Source organism: Cebus imitator, unplaced genomic scaffold (assembly GCF_001604975.1).
Source record: "Cebus imitator isolate Cc_AM_T3 unplaced genomic scaffold, Cebus_imitator-1.0 Scaffold1080, whole genome shotgun sequence".
NCBI classification, from domain to species: domain Eukaryota; kingdom Metazoa; phylum Chordata; class Mammalia; order Primates; family Cebidae; genus Cebus; species Cebus imitator.
This window is the reverse complement of record NW_016108395.1, coordinates 29,799-35,138: the sequence shown is the minus strand read 5'-3', so window position 1 is coordinate 35,138 and position 5,340 is coordinate 29,799. Positions and strand designations below refer to the sequence as shown.

Below are 5,340 nucleotides of genomic sequence, written 5' to 3'. Positions count from 1 at the left end.
GTGTGTTCTTGCTGTTTGCTGCAGTGGTTATTTAATGACTTTTCTGATTGTGAAGTCTCTATCTTTTGTTATTGGTGGCCATTTCCTCCTGTTCTTTTAGCCTGGTGGTCAGCTAGTGATAGGACAGAGATTTCTTTAAACATCTGGAACCAAAGAATAAAAATAAAAGCCCACAAGACCCTCCCGAGTCTGTAGAGGGGGTCTGCGTGGTTGTGGAGTCAGCCCTTCCCCAGTGAAACAGGTTTTCTCTGCCTTCACTTTCACTTCCTGCTTGTGCAGAGCTGGAAGCTCAGCCCGATGTGAGCACAGGGCCCTCGCAGGCCTCTTCCAAGCTCCTGCACTGCTCTGGTCTTGTAGGTTCCAAGCCTTCATTCCCCAGAGTGTTTTATTCCCTGGCCTTTCCTCCTATACTGTTTGGCTCGTCTGTTTTTTGCCTCATCTGCTCTTGTGGCCCCAGGCTGCAGAGACTAACAAATTTGTTGTGAATGTTTCCTACAAATGTCCTCCAGGTAGCACCTCAGCACTGGGAGAATGTCCAGTCAGGTGAGATCAAGATCAGTCCTCGAGCCATACCCCAGTTCACAGTTGCAAATAAGGCCCCTTCTCGGAACTTGTGCTGGGCGTGTGTTCTGTTACCCTCAGGCCATCACAGTCTAGGCATTGGGAGAGGGACCAGGATGAGTTAAGCCACCACAAAGCTGTTTGTTTTGAGATCCAACTGGATTGTCTTTGTTTTTTTTTTTTGAGATGGAGTCTCGCTCTGTCACCCAAGCAGTGGCATGATCTTGGCTCACTGCAACCTCCACCTCACAGGTTTTCAAGTGATTCTCCTGCCTCAGCCTCCCGAGTAGCTGGGATTACAGGCATGTGGCACCACGCCTGGCTAATTTTTGTATTTTTAGTAGAGACGGGGCTTCACTATGATGGTCAGGCTGGTCTCGGTCTCCTGACCTCGTGATCCACCTGCCTCAGCCCCTCAAATTGCAAGGATTACAGGCGTGGGCCACCGCGCCCAGCCTCAACTGGATTACATTAATCAAGTGTTCCTCTGGTTCCTGCAAGCTTTTGATTAGTTCCAAAAAAGTTGGTTGTGACTTTTTTGCCAGTTTTTTATTGCTTCCTATTTTCTGTGTTTTGTTCATGTCCTTCACGGGATCTCGAATTTATATAAAAAGAAATCTTCCCTCAGTTCCATAAATGGGAGAAAATCCTGAAAAGAAACACGGTGAAAATGAAACAGGTGTTGCCTGCTTGCTGGACACTTCTGTCTGCCCTGGGTGTTGGGTTCAGGTCTCAGTCTTCACGGTTGAGGTGTATCATGCCATAGCCCCAACTGGAGACTCTGATTCCATCATCAGATAACTGGAAAGGACAGAGGAAGCAGCCTGTGCTCCTGGGATTTGGTGGCCTGTAATGTCAGCAGCTCCCATGTTGAACCCACCCTTCTGTGGGAGGGGTGGGGGCAAGGGGAGGTTGGAAGATGCCGACTGAGCCACCCGCCCTCCAACCTGCTGCCACTCCTTCCCCAGGTTGTCTTTCTACTCGGGACATGCCTCCTTTGGGATGTACTGCATGGTGTTCCTGGCGGTGAGTCTGTTTTTCTAGGGCTCACCCGTTAAGTCACTCCCTTCCCTGGACCTCGGTTTTTCCAGTGTAAAATGGGTGGGTCATGGTGGTGATGGGGGCGCTCACTGACTTGTTTGTGAAAACAGGAAGCCCTGGGCAGGCTGGCTTTGTGCCCCCGGCCTCGGAGCTGCCATCTGTGCAGTGGGCGTGGGAGTTCCTGGCAGGGCACAGGCTGAGGCGCCCTCTCCCATCCCAGCTCTATGTGCACGCATGGCTCTGCTCGAAGTGGGTGCAGTTCTTCCTGGTGGCCTTTGCCCTCTATGTGGGCTACACCCACGTGTCTGATCACAACCACTGGAGCGACGTCCTTGCTGGCCTCCTGCAGGGGGTGCTTGTGGCTGGCCTCATTGTGAGTTTCTGACCCTGACTCACCCCCTGTGCTGTCCAGAGACCACTCCCTGCCCAACCCTGGTCCTTCCCTGCACACTCTTGCCCCACGGAGTCCTCCCCTGGGACCCCTTCCTCCAACCGTGGTCCTTCACTAGGACCTCTCCTTCTCCCGGTTTCTCCCCTGGGCCCCCTACCCCAAACTACAGTCCTTCCCTGGACCCCTCCTTCCCCCCCAGATTCTCCCCTGGGACCCCTTCACCAACACGAGTCCATCCCTGGACCCCACTTCCCCCATTCCTCCCCTGGGACCCCTTCCCCCAACCCCAGTCCTTCCCTGGGATCCCTTTTCCCCCCCATTTCTCCTCTGGGACCCCCCAACCCCAGTCCATCCCAGGACCCTTCCCTCCCCCTCCACATCCTCCCCTGGGACCACTTCCCCAACACCAATCCTTCCCTGGGACCCCTCCTTCCCCTGATTCATCCCCTGGGACCCCTTCCCCAACACCAGTCCATTACTGGACCGCTCTTCCCCCCATTCCTCCCCTGAGACTCCTTCCCGCAACCCCAGTCCTTCCCTGGGACCCCCTTTTCCCCCCATTTCTCCTCTGGGACCCCCCAACCCCAGTCCATCAGAGGACCCTTCCCTCCCCCTCCACATCCTCCCCTGGAACCCGTTCCCCCAACCCTAGTCCATACCTGGGACCCCTCTTCCCCCAATTCTCCTCTGGGACCCCTTCTCCTTAACCCTAGTCCTTCCCTGGGACCACTTTTCCCCCTCATTTCTAATCTGCGATTCCCTGACCCAAGTCCATTCTGGACCCCTCCCTCCCCACCCACATCCTCCCCTGGGACCCCTTCCCCTAATCCCAGTTCTTCCCTGGACCCTCCCTTCTCCACATTTCTCCCCTGGGACCTCTTCCCCCAACCCCAGTCCTTTCTGAGGGCCCCTCCCTTCACCCCATTTCTCCCCTGGGACCCTTTTCTCCAACCCCAGTCCTTCCCTGGACCCCTCCCTTCCCCCCCACATCCTACCCTGGGACCCCTTGTCCCAACCCCAGTCCATTCATGGAACCCCTCCTTCCCCCATTCCTCCCTGGGACCCCTCTTCCCAAACCCAGTCCTTCCCTGCACATCTTCTTCCCCCAGTTCCTTCCCTGGGTCTCCTGCCTGCACACCACAGCCCTTCCCTGGGCCCCTCAGCACCCCAGTGCTCTCCACTGGTCCTCTACTAAGAGGGCTCTCTTCCCCCACAGGCACTCTTCCTCTCATTGCCCACCTGGGACCCTATTCCTCCCCCTCCTACTCATGCCCATATCCCTGGTGCCTGCCCAGCCCCTTCCCAGTCTCACCTTCCTCCACTCTGCCAGGTCCACTACATCTCAGACTTCTTCAAAGACTGACCCCCACAGCACTGCCCGAAGGAGGATCTGGAACAGAAGCCTAGCCTGTCACTGACAGTGACCCTGGACGAGGCTGACCACAACCACTATGGGTACCCGCACTCCTCCTCCTGAGACTGGATGACTCCCAGGTAGGGAGTGGCTGCGAGTCCAGCTGAGGCCGGCCTCTCAGGTGGTCCCTCTTGTCCTGGGTAGGCACTGAGGGCTCTGGATGGGCTCCAGAAACCCTCAGCTGATGGAAGTAGTGAGCAGGCTCTACTGCCCCTGCCCTGTACTGGAGCAGGGGTCTAGGGAGGCCTAGGTAGCCCTGAGCATTTAGAGGGGGCCTGTCTGCAGCTCCCCAAATATCCCCATTCTTTTATGGGGTTAAGGAAGGGACTGTTTTGTAAAATGTAATGTACATGTGGTTTTTAGTAAAATAGGGCATTGGTTTGATGAGTGGTCTCAGTGCCTCTGCTCCTTACGGCCATTCTGGGACAGTGTTCCCCCCGTCAGAGGGCTCTGCACAGCTCAGGCGTCAGGCAGACTCACTCGATGTGACAGTGGAGGGCAGCAGCCAATCCCGCCCCTTGTGTTTCTCCCTGCACGGTGCTGGGGTCAAGGGTCAGGTGGGTCAGCACACCCCTCCCCTCTGCTCATGTCCACCCCGTGTACCTGGGGGCCATGCTTCTGAAATGGGTAATTCAGGGGCTGGTTTCCCTGAAGTGATGGCAGAACACACAGAGCTTACTTTTTCCACAGGAGGGTAAAGGGTACATTAGTTTTTTGTACAGGCGGTAACTTAAGTGTCTGCTGATGTTTTGTTTGCACCTGGAACCTCTCTTATTCCTTCATCCTGCAGGGTGTTCCTATCAGGCCTTAGCCTATGGGAAGGGTGGTGTAGCCCTGGGGGGCAAAAGTGCAGCCTGGGAGCCCCACCCAAGGGGCCTCAATGGAGACCTGCCCTTGGTGGTCAGGAAGGAAAGTGACCCAGACCCTGCAGAACTCCAGCTGAACGTCAGGGACTTGCCTCCATGCAGGTGCCAGGTGGGATCCTGGCCAGGAAAGTCACACTGAAGCCTCCCAGGTATCCTAGGGTGCAGCAGGCAGTGACGCTGGAGGACTAAGGAGGCTGTGTCTGGGCTCAGAATGTGTCTCTGGCAGTGGGTGGGAGAGAGGTTCCCAGCCAGATCTCACAGGCAGAGTCACTGTATCAGGAGCAAATGGGAATGACCCAGGTGCCCTGACAGCAGTGGACACCTCTGTCTCCTCCTAGATGCAATGACCTTGAGGCCAGGACCACAGTGATGGTTGAGCACGAGTCTGTGGGAGCAGCTGCAGTGCACAGGACTCTGGTGTGGTTTGCTGGGGGCAGGTGGCCGTGTTGGGATGAGCAGTGAAGACTGAGGAGCAGAGGAAGTTTCGAGTGAGAGGACGTGGCTGAGTCCGGCAGCTGGCCTCGGTTGGGGGAGTCTCAGTGCTTCAGAAAGAGCATCTGCACCCCACGGCTGTGAGAGCAGAGAAATAAAGGGCTGTACTGACCAAAGCCATCCCCAGAGGGTCCTCAGGAGCCAGGAGGGCCCAGCTTTGGGAGCTGGTGGCCTGTCTCGCCGTTTTGGTACTGCCCAGCTGGGCTATGAATGCACTGCTCTGCATCTGTTGAGAAAAGCCGGGAAGCAGAATGTTGGGCTCGGAAGTTCTCACAGGTTCCCAGTACCAAGATAGCAGGCAGGGAGGCAGTTAGCACACATTTCTCCACCCACATGGAGCTCTGGGGAAGCTGTTATGTGTAATGTTGGGTTTACACTGCCCACACCCTTATGGTTTCATGGAAAAAAATAGTATTTTCTCTCGTTGTACGAGGAGCATATTTTGTTCTGTTGTTTCTCACAGGAAACTCAGATTCTTAGCCATGTAAATATCATTTCCCATGGCTGTGTCCTCGTGGATGAGCATTTCTCCCACCTTCTGAGGTTAATTGGTTTTTGAAGACCTCCTCCTGGTC

General features: G+C 55.6%; 1 pseudogene; it reads left to right on the top strand.

The window, feature by feature from the left end:
• Positions 1–3,470, top strand: part of LOC108298778 — a 5,569-nt pseudogene extending 2,099 nt beyond the window's left edge.
• The last annotated feature ends 1,870 nt before the right edge of the window (positions 3,471–5,340 follow it).